Source organism: Lissotriton vulgaris, chromosome 12 (assembly GCF_964263255.1).
Source record: "Lissotriton vulgaris chromosome 12, aLisVul1.2, whole genome shotgun sequence".
In the NCBI taxonomy this organism is placed as follows: domain Eukaryota; kingdom Metazoa; phylum Chordata; class Amphibia; order Caudata; family Salamandridae; genus Lissotriton; species Lissotriton vulgaris.
This window is the reverse complement of record NC_141700.1, coordinates 168,713,916-168,732,537: the sequence shown is the minus strand read 5'-3', so window position 1 is coordinate 168,732,537 and position 18,622 is coordinate 168,713,916.

Genomic DNA, 18,622 nt, shown 5'->3' with positions numbered 1-18,622 from the left:
ACTGTGTGCGCTGCTGCCGGGAGCGGCTTTGAGACGTTGGGCGAGGCCAGGTATGTAGAGCTGGGGATTGGCCCCGCCCCCTAAGCCTCGATCTGCGCCGTGGCCTCCCGCTGCTGCGGTAACCCTGGGCGGCATTGAAGAGGGATGCAGTGAGGGTCCTGCTCAGCCCCGGACCAACCTGCAGCGCCCTATGATTCGCTGAACACGGAGAGCCGCTGCAGGCCAGGGTTCCTTACGTGAGGCCGGGGTCTGGCCCCACCCACTGGGCCTGATCAGACGAAGTGCGGCCGGGCTGGCATGTGGGTCATGTCCTGCTGTGTGTGGACTTTGCGACCATTGCTGTGCTGCTGAAGTGTTGAATGGCAGTGGAGGGGCTGTCAGGTGGAAACTGGCCTAACCCCCTCTGTGGCTGTCACACAAGGCTCTGCAAAACCACCATACTTGCAGCGTGCTGGTAAAGGGTGTCTGTCTCGCCTCTACACTTGGGTGGATAAATAGGCGCTCCCCTCCACACGGCCATCAATACAGGCGGAGAAGCGACTCCGGTGTGAACCTGTGTGGAGCCTGCATATAATACACAGGCAATGATGGCTGTGGTCTGTGCTGCTGAGATGGAGTGATTGACGCCGTCCGACGCTGAGTAGTTGTTATCCTTGACTTAAGAGGTGTCATTTTAAATCCGGTGGGCCCCTCCTATACACTCCGCCCTGAGTGGATTGATGTATTGGGTGCGTGGCCTCCAGGCGTCACATTGGGTTGGTTGATGATGCTGCAGCTGTAGATGGGGACTAGCACGTGGTGGAATACCGCAACTCGATATGAGTGCCACGCCCTATTTTCTGAAATCCCACCATCAGGTCCAGGGGCTACGAGCCTGCCCAGCTGTCTGTAAATCACTGATAAGTAAAAAGTAGCACAGACAAGACACGCTTGCCCTCTTGGATTGCTCCCGGGCTTTGCTGGTGTAAGACAGTAGGTGAGATTTTAGACACTGCTCCATAGACGGCTGAGGTGTGATACGACTAGTGAAGCGCCCGTCATCAGCTGCTTCATGTCGCATGGGGGTCGTACCAAGACTGGTACTGGAGGTGCGACGGGCCTTCACCCGCAGACCCGGGCAGACAGGATGACAGAGGCGGAGATGACAGATCCCATGACGCATAAGTTAGATGCGGTATTGGCGGCGGTTAAGGAACTCGGAGAGACGATAAACCAAGTCTGCACCTCCGTAGAAGGTAAAATTGATAAAGTGGCACTTGATTTAACACTACTACATGCAGACCATGGGAAGCTCACTGACCGTACTGCTGCTACTGAGGGGGAAATCGCGGAGGTTTTGCCGTGAATGTCCATGGCCAAGAAGAACATCTGTGATTTGCTCAACCAAGTGGAATTCCTGGAGGATAGAGCGGAGGACGCCGAAGGTAGAGCATGCCGCAACAACGTACGCGTTGTGGGCCTTCCGGAGGGAGTGGAAGAACGCAGTAACCTATGTGGAGGATTGGATTTGTTCGCTGCTGCCAGGAGAAGCCCTGTCCCCGCACTTCGGGCTCCAATCCAAGGTTGTTTCTTAACCTATTAAGCTATAGGGATAGAGATGCTGTTCTTCAAGAGACTAGAAAACTGCAGGACCTACAAGTGAACAATCACAAAGTAATGATTTTCCCAGACTACACGTTTCAAATTCAGAAACAGCGCCACTCCTATGTGAGGAAAAGCGTGCAATAATGTGATCTTAAGTACTCGCTGTTGTTTCCCGCAAAGTTAAGAGTTGTGGCAAATGGAAAGACCCATTTTTTCACCACACCGGAGCAGAGGAGTGGTTGGACTCTTTCGACTCATCAAAGTCTGGGCGCAGAGAGCGACCACCAGAGATTACTCAACGTCGCCGTAGAAGGAGGCAGAGAGGATCGCAGACTTCTGCTCCTTAGGCACCTGGCCTGTTGCCAGAACTAATATTGAGTGGTCAACTCGAGGTGGTGCAGGCAGTAGTGAACATTAGCAGATCCGCGGCGGGGGACTCCAACTCGGAATCTGTCCACCAAGGGCCGAATAGCAACGAGGAACTTTCGGTCGCTTTTCCTGTTTCCCAAGGCTCCTGTGAACTGCCACATGTCACCCGCAGACCTCAGATAACATTGCCTGAATGTGTTAATAATAACTGCCCATTTACTTCTCTTTCTCCCATATTCTGAGCGACGCACGGACCTTCTGCTCACGCAAGTATAAAGATGCCCAGTAAGCTGTATCTGCATTGCAATGACTACACTTACTATTTATGCATAGGTCAGCATTGCGGGGTTGGTCCTGGACTTATTAATGCACTCTTTTCATCAACTTTGTAATACATGGGAATTTTATGTATATTACGCAGGAGGCGGCCCGCCCAGTAGTGGGACTGGCCATGGATAGGCTCAGCCTTCATGACGGCCCCCCTTTTAGTTTTCCTTGACCCCTAGGTTGCTGTGCAAAATAGCCTCCCCCAGAAGTAAGCTGTGTGCTATTACTTTGTAAGTTTGGGCGATTGCCTGTTGCAAAATTGCTCTCATGGTATTTTTGATTGTAAATTCTTTCTCTGTTTTATCTGCCGCACTTAGACGAGACTATGATTGTTATGCAGTTGGACTCCACGATGCAGTACACAATAAAATGGTCTTTAATAGCCCACGGCCACCCTCTCCCGCTACGCGGCTGGATGGGTTCAATTACATCCCTGACACTCACTGATCATGGCACCCATCAAAATAGGCACATGGAACATACAAGGTATCCATAGCCCGGACTGACACAATCTTATATACTCCTATCTGAAATGCCATAATACAAATAGTGCTCCTTCAGGAGACGTATTTAACCCAAACAGAAGTCACACAACTCCATAGACAATGGAAGGGGCAACTATATGCTATATGATATTCTGCATACGTGCGGGAGTCCTAGTGTGGGTGAGACCGGGCACTTTGTTTAAAGTGGTGGATGCTTTGGTGGACGGGAAGGGCAAATACGTTATAGTCAAAGGGGTGCTCGATGGGAAGCCAGTGGTACTGGCATCGCTCTATGCGCCTAACACTGAACAAGCAGCCTTTCTGGATCTCTTATCACAAAAGCTGTCTGCATGGCCTGATCTCCCTAAGATCCTGGGTGGAGATTATAATTGTGTGATGGACGTCTCTCTGGACCGGTCAATCCCTCCCTTACCTGGCACCGCCACACACACAGCCGCGAAAGCACTAGGGCATTGGGCACTACCGAGGCACTTCTCCGATGTATGGCGCTACAGAAACCCACTAGACAGGGTATATTCCTATCACTCCGGGGCCTATAGACTACACGTGCGCTTGGACTGCTTTATGGTGTCTAATGATCTCCTGCCATACATATTGGACTCCGCCTACATGGGACACACACACTCTGATCATAACCCACACATCACGGAGCTGCCGTGGGAGGCTGAGTTGCCGCCGGTCCTGATCTGACGCCATCAGCCAGATATTCTCCTGGATGCGCCCTTTCGGGATTTGCTGGCTATCACTGTGGCACAATATTTTGAGGAAAATGCAGGGACTGCCACATCGCCATTGTTGGAGTGAGATGCCCTTAAGGTGTTTGTTAGGGGACAGTGTCTGGGGACGCAAGCAGGTGTGCGCGTCCAACTGGAAAAGAAGCTCACCGCTTTGGAGCGTAGACTAGCTGCTGTGGAGCACGCAGACATAAATGACTCTCAGGGGCAGCTGGGCTCCCTCACATAGGAGCATGCGCGATTACTAGAACGACTGAGATGCCTCAATTATGCTGCACACTCGGCGAGGACTCACCACATGGGCGACAAAGCAGGCAAACTGCTCTCATGGCTCATCTGTCAAAATGAGTCGTCGGCACCCATGGCGTCGGTGAGGACGACATCGGGGGAAATAGTGTGTACTCAACGAGCCATACATGGCGCGTTTGTTGAGCGCTATTAAGAATTGTACACATTGCGCGCACGAGCCACAGCCCTAGAGGTACAGACATATCTGGATGGCCTTGATCTGCCGCGGCTAACACGCACGCAAAGCGAAGACCTAAACGCCCCTCTCCACACAGAGGGGCTTCAAGACAGTATCTTTTCCCTCTCCAATGTTAAGTCGCCAGGGCCGGATGGCCTGCCAACCAAATTTCATAAGGCATAAACACACATACTAGTACCACAACTGCTAAAAGTGTATGAAACAGCGGACAATGCCTCCACTCTTACAGCTACGCAGAACGAGGAACTACTGGTCTCCCTACTTAAACCTGATAAGAACCCCGATCTCTTAGGCTCCTACCGTCCGCTAGCGCTCCTTACCACAGATTATAAAATGTTTGCATCACTATTAGCTAGGCGTCTCTCACCCCTCGTAAAAATGTTGGTGCACCCCGACCAGAATGGCTTTGTTCCTGCGCGCTACACTTCCCTAAATATACGCAGATTTTTTAGAGTACAACAGTATGCCACGCAGGCCTGGACTCGCTCGGGCTGCCTGGTCCTAGATTTGGAGAAGGCCTTTGACTCTTTGGAATGGCCTTATCTGGCATCCGTGCTAGGTAAATATGAACTAGAGGAACATTACTTAAACATGGTTCGCTTATTGTACCAACGACCCACTGTTCGGGTTCGTACAGGCAAGTTAATATCAGATAGTATTAGAGTACATCGGGGGACACGTCTGGGATGCCCATTATACCCGTTATTATTCTCCCTAGCTATGAAGCCTTTAGCAATGTTGTTCCGGAGAGACGGTGAAGAGTGAGGGAACCGGTTAAAAGACCGGCTACACGCTGTTTCTCTGTATGCAGATGATCTGTTGTTGTATCTTTGGGATATCACCGCAATCCCGGTGTCCATTGCAGGTATACTCAAATCCTTTGAGCCGCAATCAGGACTCCGGGTTAATTGGGCCAAATCAGGGATCTATTCATTCAGTGCTACCACAACAGAGGTAGATGTTTCATAAAATGGCACACCCCTCACATGGTACCCCACTATATTCAGAAATCTTGGTGTTTTCATATATCGCTCCGTTGAAGATTTAATGGAAGGCAACCTGACGAGAGCGATTTCATCTATACGTGCTCAAATACAATTCAGGCAGACGCTTCCGTTAAATGTAAAGAGCTGCATCACCCTGCTGAAAATTATTGTACTCCCCAAACTGCTCTACTATTCTTCAAATCTTCCACTATATATTCCACCTAACACATTCAGAGATCTGGAGCGACTATCTCGGGACTTAATATGGAATAAGGGAAGGCCACGTATAGCTTTGTGGGAATTGTATGCTCCCACTAACCTTCGAGATGCTAGTTGAAGATAATGAGCTGCCTGCGGGCCAATTCCTATTATACACTTCCCTCCTGAAAGCTCTGACAACTGCCTGGGGAGATCTGGCAATTGATCCGCTGACACATTTGTTGGTACAACATCTACACATAATGGGTGCAGGGCCACATGTGGTGCATTGGCTGGTGAAGGCACTTCTTATACACACGTTGGGGCCAATGCAACGACTTAAAGTCAGCTGGGATGCGGATAGAGGCCGGCCTTGGACAGACAAGGAGTGGGATGGCATATTAGCGGGCGCTAGGAACATACCCAGATCTCTAGATTCAAACGTATTCAAACGTATATTATACAGAGGGAATATCTCCCGGCGGACAAGATAAACAGATATTTCCATACCACTACTTCTGCATGCCCACGCTGTCAGCTCACAGGTGCCGACCTGCTTCACATGCTGTGGGCATGCGTATCCCTGCAGCGATATTGGCAGGAAGTGGTCACAACTCTAGCTTCATGCACATATATAGAAATGTCATTGTCGTGGGAAGCCTGCCTTTTAGGGCTGTACACTAGGTCAAAACGGAATAAAGTCATCTTGCAACCCGATAGCAGTTGACATTGCCCCGTTAGTCGAGCAGGGATAGACACATTGGCCCACTGTCTCTCAGCTAATGGCAGTTGATACATTTCAGAGTATGTAGAATGGATGAATGCAGTTCCTCCCAGTCTGTCATAGACAGCTGCCCATGCTTCCTCCATCCCCAGACACAAGAGACCTCTTTGTTGGCAAATTATCCCGCCCTGCTATGTGTACTGCCTGTCAATTACCCACCAAGTATGTGGCTGTGTGGAAATGCATCACTAATATGTCTCTGTATTCAATCATGCACAATTGATATTGAAGATATTTAATGGATGGGAGATGTTCTTTTTTTCATGTTAAAAGTTTCAGTTTGTTTTGAATCATTTGGAAAATAAGTTCTATTGGTACTCAATGGTGCTCACGATATGCGTTCTATCATCATTCTAGTACTTTCTCCTATTGAGAATGTGAATAGACGGTGAGTCCTCACTGGCGAAGATCTGTGTGTAAATGGTGAATATACGCTAGTTCCTGTCGGGACCGCTCAAATAGGATGTGTTCAGAGTACGTGGTAGATCACAATGACATTAACCTGCAAACTATGATGTAGCTCGAGTGTGGACAATGGCATGCAGAGGTATTCGTGCATGTGTGCAAGCATGATATAAATGTCTGTAACAATGAATAGCATACAAATTGGCTAAATTCTATTATAAAAACTAATAAACTAGATAGGAAAGGGAAAGCAAGTAAGAAGTTAGAATTCTGGGCAATATGGAAACAATATATCCAAACAATCAATTAACACACTAAACATGGTCTCCAAATCCAAAATCCAATGATTAATGCGATAACAATAATTCTAGCGGAAATGATTTCCGCTGAGTAGCCGAGTAGGCTATCTCCCCCACTATCGAAACAGAATTATTGGAAAAGACAAAGGAATAGGAGAGATCTGTTTGGATACGAAACCTAAAAAGGGAAACTCCCCGATCAGATAACATATATGGGGCAGTGACGGCACAAAAACGTTAAAACAGAGGTCTCCCGAAACTCTTTGTACATAAGCTTCGCAAAATGAGGATAGAAAAAAAAACCCAAAAAAAACCCAATGAATAGCATATCAGTGTTAATTATATATTACTGAGACAGATGAAGCTATTCTGCACATGGGAACTGCATTACTGATACTCACATCTATATATTTTTGTACGGATTCATCATGATAGTTATGTTAAAAAGAAAAATAACAATAAAGATATTTAAACAAAAAAAATCAGATGGAACAAACATGGTCTGTGATGGAGATGCAACAGTCTTTGACAATCGAATGGTCAACTGAGGCCATCATTTTAAATGAGACAGAAGGTTTTAAAATGGTGGTTATATATTCACAACAGGCAGCACAGATTTTGACCACTCTAAATGGTGGTCAAAATCATGGATGACACATGGACGTTTCCAGACGTCCATGTGAACACTACGATAGAGCAAAGCAGAACATCATTCGCCTCGTACGAAAACCGGAATCACATCTCTACATATAGATTACAGTTACACAAAACGGCAAAAATCCTCCATAAGCAAGTATGTCTACTATGTGGCAAAACAAGCCAAGACACGAATGCATGCCAAGTGAAAACTTTTATTCATTTCAGATGAAGCAGATACATAAGGAAGAAATACATTTGCAAACTTGTTACTGACATGAATTCACAAAAGCTTATAATTAACACCCATTGGCAAAGCTGGTAGGTTTGATCAGTGCCACCTATTGATTTTTTCAATGCTTGTTTGTCCCCAGATGGCTGCATTGTGTTTGTGTGCATGGGCTGCAGACACTTTCAAATGAGTTTTTAAAGAAAAAGAAAATGTATTCCATAATAATCAAATACAACTATTGGACAGTTGTGGTTAGGTAACTGCACATCCAAAACCTACACACTGTGGGTCAAGTACCTACACTAATCTTGAGAAAATAATGCAGGTGCTCACATGGTATCCCACTGCCCGCTACCACTAGGGTGTATATTGATCATGAACCAAAAGGTTTTCAATGCAAAACAGAGAACACGGGTTACCGCAGCACACATCACGTATAGTCCAGTATATGAGAGGTTGTAGACATTCAGTTCAAGAGTTCCAGACATGTTTATTCCAAAAGAGTCCAAGGTTTCACATGGACCTTTATTGCAAACTTGTATAAAACAACTGGCAGCTGGCACATGTTTAGTCACAATTTTAAGGCTCATCCCATAGGTTTCGCCAGAGCCACCTATTGATTTTGCCAATGCTTCCATGATGGCTGGTGATCATGTGTGCACTTGTACAAAGTAGGCCATCTTGGAAAGCTTTTAAATCCATTTAAAGATGGCTACCTGCCAATACAGTGCTGAGCAGAGATGGGAGCTCAAGGAAGCTCACAAGCAAGCAGACGTGAAGGGGTGGTGGGGGGGCGGGAGGGGGATAAGGTAACAACTTATAAAGAGAGCAGGCGTTCAGAGGGAGAGGAGAAGATCAGGAAGAGACACACAGAGCATCAGGAAATGGCCCCTCTCGCACTGCAGGGCAAGATTCTGGCAACGACAATAGAAGCATACAACTCATTCAAGCAAAACATAATGAGAACAAAATGCTACTTGGAATGGGACAGACACAACAATAATGAATTAGGAGCACAGAACTGAGTTAGAGATGAAAGCTAGTGAATCAAAGTGGTATTTTCTAGGGGCTCTATTGTGGTTTATTCCAGGGTGGTTATGCATAGGTTTCTCTCACCCTCTGCCTTCCAGCTGTGAAGGCCTCCTCTTGTTGGTGGGAAATGAATATATTTTGTCTAGTATGCCTGTGCCATTTTCTTCATTTGTGTCAGACCTTGCTCCCACACGTGATTGAGTACTAACACTGTATCCCAATTTGTCACATCGCTATGTGTTTGACGTGCAGTCTAGTGGACAGTATTAGACCACATCTCTGTAGCTGGTGCCACATGACTGCCAGTCTCGTCTAGGGATATTTGATCTTAAATAGTGCCATTGTACAATTGTGTTGTACCAGAGGTCAGATCCGCCACCAGGAGGCTTCCTATGTGGACTCCAGCACATCTGATCCGGCTTTACAGGACTATGACTGTACCTCCCTAGCAATCCTGAGCATTTCAGATTTCTTGGGGACATCGATTGTGGATTGGCGCTAAAGGAGGTAATGTTACTGAAGGTGTCCTCTACAGCACAGACGCGTGTGTCAGTCATGGTTGTGTGTGCAGACTTCCATTCCTGTGGGATGCCTTCCTTTTAGGTATTTCTAGTAGTGGTTCTCTCAGTGGTTGATTTGGGATTGTCACATGGTTTTTTCTGCGTGATCTCACCTTGGGCGTCATTTAGTCGTCACCACGGGTCACAACTGTGGCCCCCTAGCTGGCTCTTTGCTACCCCCGACACTCCTCTTGCGACCCCTGGTCTCCTCAATCACAATGGCAGTACCAGGGATAGATGCAAAACAGGGCTATGATGAACCCAGTTTACTTTCTGCTGATACATACACTTTATCTGGGAAATATTAATTCATTGCAATGTGCATTGTACGTAAGAATGCATTTACTTTCGGAAATAAAAACATTCTTAAGTGCATGGGATGTACACTCTAATGAATGAAATGTTATCCTGTTGGCGTACTAACAAACACCCTCATTTCAGGAATCTGCCGGCATTAACTTTTGCATGCAGTGCCAGGCCTCTCTCTTTGTTCTGGTATAATGCAGAGGGTGTACCGAAATGATCTCTTTCGCCAGGCCCCAATGCCTTCTGCTGAATGTAAATATTCCATTTGTATGGCAATGCAAAAACAACGGGCCATATTATCAAGAAAGCTAAAGCGGCGATAATGGACTTGATAACATCCCTTTATGAATTCCCATAGAAGACCAGGTTAACACCAGAACCTGGGCTTCTATGGGAATCATATTATCAAGCCCATTATCACCGCTTTAGCGGAAGTTTTCTGCGGATAAAAGTGGCGATAATGTATCGCCCTTTCTTGATAATATGGCCCAACATTCCTTGTTGCTAGCGTCAGCTCCTACTGATGTCTATTGCAAAAAAATAAGAAAACAGGGATAAGGCCAATAGGTCTAGCTTTGACTGCTGATCTTTGGCCTGTACCATTTCTTGTGTTCATTAGAAATAGTTTTTCGTAAAATGTTATAAAAAACCCACAAAAAAATGGCCTATGAATCATGCACACAGGTATCCTGACAAGTGTAGATTTTCAAATGTTTTTGTGATATAGTTTTACAAAAACGATTGAAGTGGCCACCTATATGTTCACATATAAATGCATAGATGGCCATTTTGGAAGCTTTTGTGATAACATTTTACAGAAACAATTGCAAAAGAAAAAAATTCAGTTAGCAGAAGGCATTGTGCTCAAGAGAAAGAGATCAGGCAGGATGCTCACTGTATTACTAACATGTGACACAATGTAGCAGGACCTACTATCAGCTTCTTTCTCTGCCAGCTCTCCCCCTGGTACTGGGAAGACATCAGGGGTCCTTTGATGCCACTTCCTGTGATGTCATGCTGGTCAAAGGCTTTCTAATGTCACTTCCGCTACCCAAGGCCTTTGAGGTGAATGGACATCCAGGGATCTCACTCCATTTTTATTATGGATGCATTTTAATTAATTGAACATTAGCTTACTAACATCTGGTCATTTTAGGAGTGTCCAAACTTTCTTTGTCTGGAGGCTGCAAACAATGGAGGGGCACTATAAGAGCTCCTTTGTGGAAAAGGAGACTATTCTAGCTGCCATCAAGGGGTGCTCTAGGAAACATATGGATTCTTGCTGCCTAGCAGCCACCCACCCTCTACTCTCTGCTTCCCCTTCCCACCTAAGTGCTGTCTGCCCTGTGCATGGACACGTCCCACGTCACGCTGCTTTCCTCCTCTGCACCCAGTGATCAGTGTGGTGCAAGGGTGGTTCGGGGTGCAGCTTACAGTCTTTTCAGTAACCATTTCCAGCTCCACCATGTCCCACCCAGAGACATCCTGGATGAGGTTGCAGTTTTTTACTATGACTTGAATAGTCAAGTAAAGTTGTCAAACTTTGGCCTACTACCCGGGCACCAAACGTTTTCCATTTGACCAAAATTCTAGTGCTTTTACGGGGCATGGAAGAGGTATCCTGCCTGGTCTGCTTGTGAATGGTGCATGTGTGTGGTGAGCTGCCTCTTGCTGGCTGAGACACACTATTTCGGGGCCACTTTTCCAGGGGCCATTATGGCATCCAGAACTGCAGGTATCGCCCATGTATGTTATGTCTTTCATTATTATTTTTTTTACGGCTTGGCGTGGTCTGTGGGCCACCTTCTGTGGAGTTATGGCCTTCTTTTTTGAGGTGCATATGTTTTCTTTCGAAATGCCCTCATGTTGGTGCAGATGGTGGTTTATAGCTTCCATTGTTTGGTTGCACCTCCAGTGCCTGGCGTCTGTGTCACCCATGACGCTGTGGTAGAGGTTGGGAATGGGTAGGAGCCACCCTTTGTGGGTCAGTGGTTGGTCTGATGATCAGCAGGTTCATTAGATATGTGGCTTGAAATTTTTGGGCCCAATTACGAGTCCGGAGACTGCCAGACTCATGGGGGTGTGATGGTGGCAGTCCAGCCACTGTCCGACTGTCTCATTACGAGTTGGGCGGTCAGACCACCCTTGGTTCACCGCTGCTACCAGGGAACCGACGTTATATGCTTGGTGAGAGCGCCGTGGTCCCGCCAAGCATATTCCGAGTCTCCTCTCCGCTGGCTGTGATATGGAGGTTCCTCCTTTTTGTCAACCCTGGCGGAGAGGAAGCAAAGCGGACCCTACAGGACCCCATGTGCTTCCTCCACGTGTGAATGCACATAGGGGGACATAAATTGCCCCTCTGTCTGCATGCAAACTAGTGCCCCTCTGTGTGCATACAACCCAGTTCCTGCAAATCCCATGCAGGAACCTTGATTGGCGTTCCCATTGTGATGCCTTTTTCAAAAGCACTACAGGGCTGGGTCTGTCAAGCCACCCGCCCACCTGTGGCTTCTGAAATCGTAATCTGGTGGGCGGTTGTTGCACGAGTTTGGCGGTGCGGGAGAGGACCGCTGGCCAAATTCGTAATCATGTCCTTTGACTCATAATTAGAATGATGCAAATTTGCAAAGATCCATGGCTTGTGATGCTGGCAAAGATAATAAGAGAAAAGAGGCAGGTGTCCGTGTGGCAGCAGAGAAATATTTTTGTACTGCCAGTCAGGGCTACAACTAGCAGAAGATAAACATACATCTCCCAGGGACTGTTTCCCGGAGTACCCAGCTTCAAGAAATCCTACCCTCTAAGGGGCGGGGTGGTTTTTCTGCTTCCTGGAATCACCTTCAGCTGTTTACCTGTGGCTGCCTAATCCCTGAGCAGCAGTGATTTTATTGCTGCTGTCGGCAGGCTGATTGTCTGTAGATAGCTTTAGCCATCCATCCACCGAGTGAAAGCCCAGCTCCTCCCAGACATTTGGGTGGGATATAGCACAACAATCATGTCATTTGGTGTATAGCCTCAGTCATGCAGCAAATCAAGCTCGCTTTCCTGAAGGCAAACTTTCCTGTTTTCGCCTGGCTTTGAGATCGAAAGATCACACCCATCTCTGGACCCAATCAATAGGGTTTGTTACAAAGGTATTGCTGAAACCTCATGCTTGAAGTGTTGCATGGAAACTGGGCTCCTTTCCCCTGAGATGGCCAGGCTCAATCATTACATTTCAGAGTGTCTGTGTGTGGTGATCATGGCAATTCTTGGTTCATCTTTCCCTGTACTCTTGTGTTTCACCCCCACCACCAGCCGCAGGTGGCCTGGTGGTGTGTACCCATGCTGTGTTCATTGTTGTATGTGTGCTTGGGACAAAACGTGATTTGTGCTGAAGGGATGAATGAAAAAGGTAAATGTGTAGATCTTTTTGACACTTTCAAAAGTACTCGGCAAGACAAAGGATTTGGAGGGTATTTCTTAAGGGACGAGCCTTTTTAGTCTAATGATCTTCACCAAAACCTTTGCCGCACACATGTGGAGAAGTAGCCTGTGCTGGCAGCTGGCCGCAGAGGAAAAATTCTCATTGTCTCGTAAGATTTTTGAGGGGCATATTTACAGCAGAATGGAGAAGCGTGGCGTTAAGCAAACATTGCTAACGCCACGTTTCTCCATTCTGAAAATGCGGGGATGTGCCATATTCACAAGAATGCGGCGCAACCTAGCGTTTCCGGCAGCACTAGCGCTGAGTACAGCTGCCTAACGCCAACGCAGGCATCCTTGCACCATAGTGCAAGGGTGTTTGCATTGTGGGGAAGATTGTTTATGTGCAGGAAGGCAGGGCCGGACTGGGATCAGAAACCGGCCCTGGCAAACCAGCTCAGCTGCCCCCCACTGGGGTGAGGGGGGAGTGCAGCCGAGCAGTTTGCGAGGGCCAGTTTCGGCCGATTTTGTTACCGGGGGCCGATATTGCCAACCCTCGGTAACAAAAACGTCCCCCAGGGGCCCATAACCGGCCCCCACCCTAGCGGCCTACCGGGGAAACGCCCGGTGCCCGCTATGGCCAGTCTGGCCCTGCAGGAAGGTCCCCCTTTCTGTACATAAACAATCTTTAAATGCTGTTTGGTTACTTCTATGTGTGCTGCTTAATGCAGCACACATAAAAGTTGCAAAACTTCATTTTTTAAAAATGATTGTTTATGTGCAGGAAGGGGGACCTTCCTGCACATAAACAATCATAGTCAATTTTCTGTTTCTACATGTGCTGCACACGACAGCACATATGAAAATAACAAAACCGAGGAGAGAAAAAGCATTTCTCCTTGCTTTGCCTGTTAAAGACCAAGTTTACCCTGGTCTTAATTTTGGCGCTGCCTCCTATTTACGATGCCCTTGTAAATAGGGGGCAGCGTCAAAATCAATGGGTGTTGCGGTGGAACGCGCACCACAACACCCATTGCTCTCCCCTTTCACACTATATACAGCGTGAAAGAGGTCCTTATTTACAAGGCAGCGTTAAGCCACGTTAAGTGGCTTAACAATACCTTGCAAATAAGGCGAGGCCCCTATCGCCATCACAACGTCGCTGCAAGACGAATACAAAGTTGTGCAGTGTGCTGCCTTGCATTACTTTGAGTCAAGGGGTCATTCCATGGGTGGTGCATGATCCATGGGTTTTGATTCAAATTCATCTCTACAAAGAACTGTAGACAGGGATTTGCACCAAACGCCAGCAGCTCCTCGAGGCAGGTGTACCAAAGAGAAATGTAAAAAATGTTCTTGCTTCCTCATTTTTTCCACTTGGCATGTGTACTGCCATGCACAGCACACATACTATCAGGGAAACACCTTAAAGCATAGTTTAGTCCTGGAAGATACCCCTTCCAGTGCAAAATCTTTTATGCAACTCAGAGCAGCAACTTTTCTTGCTGCCCTGCATTGTGTAGAGTTCTATGTACATCTGGGCCAGAGTTTATTATCCCTGTGGCTGACTGTTCACTTCTATTTCAGTCTGTGCATGCTGTTCATATTCATCCTTCCTTCATATTGTCCTGTGGAGTTCTGCCACATATTACCTCTCGCAGTTGTACCCAGCTATTCTGTTTCCTGACACCTTCTTGAGTTTTTCCTGTAATTGGGTACTTTTTGTAACCTTCAGTAAGGATGCAATACTGGAAACTAATATAAAGAATGAAAGAAGCAGGGGAAAGAACGCTGAGGAGAGAAAGAAGAGATTGAGGGGAGACCGAGGAGAGGTCTGGCTAGAAGGAGAGAGAGCAACGGGCTGTGAAAAGAGAGATTCTGAGGAGCTGGAGAATGGACCGAGACGGGTCGAACATAGAGGAAGAGGCTTTGGACAGGGAGAGTTGAGGAATAAGGGAAAGAGAGAGGGTTGACGATCATGATAAGGGAGCTGTTAGACCAAGTCTAAGGGGCCTGAATAAAAAGACGGTACAGAGGGAGAGATGGGAGATTGAGGAAAGAGTGGGATGTATGACGTTACAACGCATACATTCACAACGCATACCATTACAACGAAACTTTTACAACGCATGATCCATTATAATGCATGCCATTACAACGCAGCTGCTATTACAACGCATGCCATTACAACGTAAGTATGGGTACGTATTTTTTTTAATTATTAATGGGAATGTAATAGTAGTGTAAGTGTTGCATAGTGTAGGGGTTAAAATTACTATTCCAACTCCAGGGGGGTATAATAGTAGGGTAAGTGTTGGATAGTGTAGGGGTTAAAATTACTATTCTAACTCCAGGGGGGCGCAATAGTAGGGTAAGTGTTGGATGGTGTAGGGGTTAAAATGTAATTAAATACTTAATTTAAATACTTAACCATACTTACGTTGTAATGGCATGCGTTGTAATAGCAGCTGCGTTGTAATGGCATGCGTTGTAATGGATCCTGCGTTGTAAAAGTTTTGTTGTAATGGTATTGCGTTGTTTTAGATGCGTTATAATGGCTGTTTCCCAAAGAGTGGATCTGAAACAGGGTTAATCTTGTCCACACTTGACTGAAACAGTTTGAACTTATCACTGATGAGGGAGACAGAGGAGAAAAGAGACAGTTGGGGAAAAGGATGCCTAGGAAGGAGAGGGAGCGCTGATGAGAAAGTGGGGAGTTGTGAAAAAAGTGTGGGGCTAAGAATGGAGACAAATGAGTCCAACATGGGAGTAGGCAGCGTGCTGGAGCAAAGGATTGGCAGACAGGATTCACAGCCTCCTGCTGAAAGAAAAGAGTTACACTTTTGTCCAGGCTGGCATGCCAAACAAGTTAATGAATCATGTCCTGACCTTTTGCAGGACTAACGTATTGAGTATGAATATTGTTTATTTCCTCCTCTGTAGAGTGCTCCGAGGTGCTTCAGGCTCATGTTTGAGCTTTACAACTACTAAAATAAGTAAATAGCCCCACTAAGGTAGTCGTTTCGCTAATTTGATTTACTGGGTATTGTATTCTAGTGTAGTTGGATTTGTAAAGCAGCTCCTACTCCTGATGAGACATCAAAGCGCATTTAGCATACAGGTTACCCAGCACATCATGGGGGCGCTTGGTTGAGAAAGTGTAGGAACTACATAGCTGTTTACATGGGAGTGTATTTGGTGAACCTCTGTTCAGTTCTTATCTTGTCTTAAGTCACTGAGCCTAGGCATGTGATAAAAAGAGAGAAGCGTTTGTTGTTGATCCTGACTAGTTATCTCTGACTACCTCAAACGACTGTATTACGCTATGCCTGGCGGGATATAGCTATACACTCTTACCCATTCCCACACAGTAGATCACCCAAAAATCACTCTATAATTGCTACTAAACACTCATGAGCACATCCAACTATCACAAATTCAAAACCAGTTGACATTCCCACATCTGTAAGGTTAGACATCTGAGGTTTGGGTCAGTTGTTTTGGTCCCGTCATAGTCCATGTGACCAAAAAATAAAACGCCCCAATTATTGTCCTTTTGAAGCTGGCCCGTCTGGAAGTGCCAGAGGCCCTGACAAGATAGTACAACACTGCCAATGCAGGCATGCGCGCATGCTATGCGCACGCTATGCGTGTATTTGGATCAGTGGTCGAATTGCATAAACAAGCATTTGCAATGCAATCAGTCTCGCCTTTGGGACCTTATATGTATTTAGCTATGCAGCACATTAACCTGGGTGAAGAAACATCTACTGTTCTTTAACAAGGAGGGAAAGTAAGCACCAAACTGCGTGACACGCCAGTTATGGGAACACATGGAGAGAAATATTGCCTTTCTGCGGGATGTGGTATCATCCACAGCTCTCTTTTTATTATGAAATCAGGGCCTTCGGTGGTCATATCACTGAAAATACAAGATTTGAAAAAAAAATTCTGTCTACGGGTGCTCGTGGAACACTATTTCTATGGACTGAAATCTAGAGAATGCTAAAGTGATTCTGGTATTTTACTGACCTCAGCCGGTCGTTTTCTATCAATAAAGTTAAATAGAGGCAATTGCCAGAAAAATAAAAAAAGAAAGTCCCTCACCCGAAAGCAATTCTGGTATTTTACTGACGTCAAGTGGTCGTTTTCTATCAAGACAGGTAAATAGAGGCAGTTGATTAGAAAAAAAGTCCCTAAGCAGAAGCAGACAAGTCCTAGGGCTGATCTCCAGAGCCCACAAAGTACATACACATATAAGTATATACTAAATTATATACAAGAGGTCTTGATGGCTTGACCTAAAGAAAAGTATGGAAACTATGATCTTGTGCACAATTGGGGCGAGTTGCATGAGCATGGGGTCATCGTCAAAAATGTGGCTAAAAAAGCAATATATTCTGTAACTTCTTTAGGTCTATCATCTTCAGGTAATTTCATTCAAAATAACACATAGACTAAATGAAAACCTAATGTAAGCTATGTTTATCAGTGGTAAATGCACTATCATACATTATGAAACCTCTATTAGTTAATGCATTGCACCAGAGAGTCTAAGAATTGAATCCTGATTGTGCAGTGGAGAATAGTGACTTGTGTTTGTTTAGTGCTATGAAGTCTCATTCTGTGACAGAAAGCACTGTGAATATGTAAGTCATTTTTTTAAACTTGCATTACACACAGTATACGATAGGCTGCTACAAAATGCACAAAAAGGTTTAAGGTAAAAAAAGTGCTTCTAAAATATTGAGTTTAGTAATGCCCAGATTGTATGTAGTGTACCTTTTTTGCAAATAAATGTCTTTAACAAGCACACACTTCGCAGCTTAACTTGCACCTCCCTTACAATAACTCCAAAGGAATAAATCTGTCATCAGGAAGCTTCAAGTGATTCTATCAATTAAAGCCAATACTGGCTTTGAAGTACCCTTTACATTTGCAGATCGACCAGTTGTTCACATTTACATTTCTTTCAGGCAAACAGGCACCCGTGCAAGAAGACTTGTTTAGCTCTCTGCCCTTCCCTCAGTTTCACAACACAGGACTCTCCCTGCCTTACACTTGAGCTGAAGTACTTCAACTGTCGAAATTATCTGTCCCGGGACGATTGTCTTTTCACAAAATATTGGGGAACTGTTTTTCTAAAAAACAAAAAGTATGGGCACATCGTACCCCTAAGATCCCCCTCACTTCGACGACTGATTTGGATGTATGCATATTTGCATTTCCATACCAACGATGACTGGGCTTCCTTGCGTTGCTGTTCCTTCATGGGTTTTTGACAATATCAACATCGTTTTCTCATTTCCTGTTTGCCACTTTTAGCAGATGCTTTTCATTTTTCTTCTTTCAAAGGCATACGTAATGGAGCGTTCCAATAACTGAGCTGTTTCAGTGGTATTTGTAAGCATTAACATTTTTGAACAAAATGTATTAAATCCACAGTTGTACAGTGACAGAGAAAAAGAGATCTGCCCCACACCCAGTCTTTCGCAATAACAAGTTTAATTTTTCACTTGTGTGCAGCATCTGTTACTCATTTTAGAGCCACCTCCAAGGACGGAACCGTTCCGTAAAATAAACTTTTGCTGAGGGATGCCAAATTATTTTATTAACTGCAAAAACAAAACCTCAAGCAATTTATCAGTTCACATTTTTAGGTCCCTGCTGTTTCTTAAGCTCTGTAAGAAATCGAGTTACTGGTTGAGGGGGTGTAATCCCCCATGTGGCAACAACAACAATCCTTGTCAGAATGAAGCACAAAAATCACTA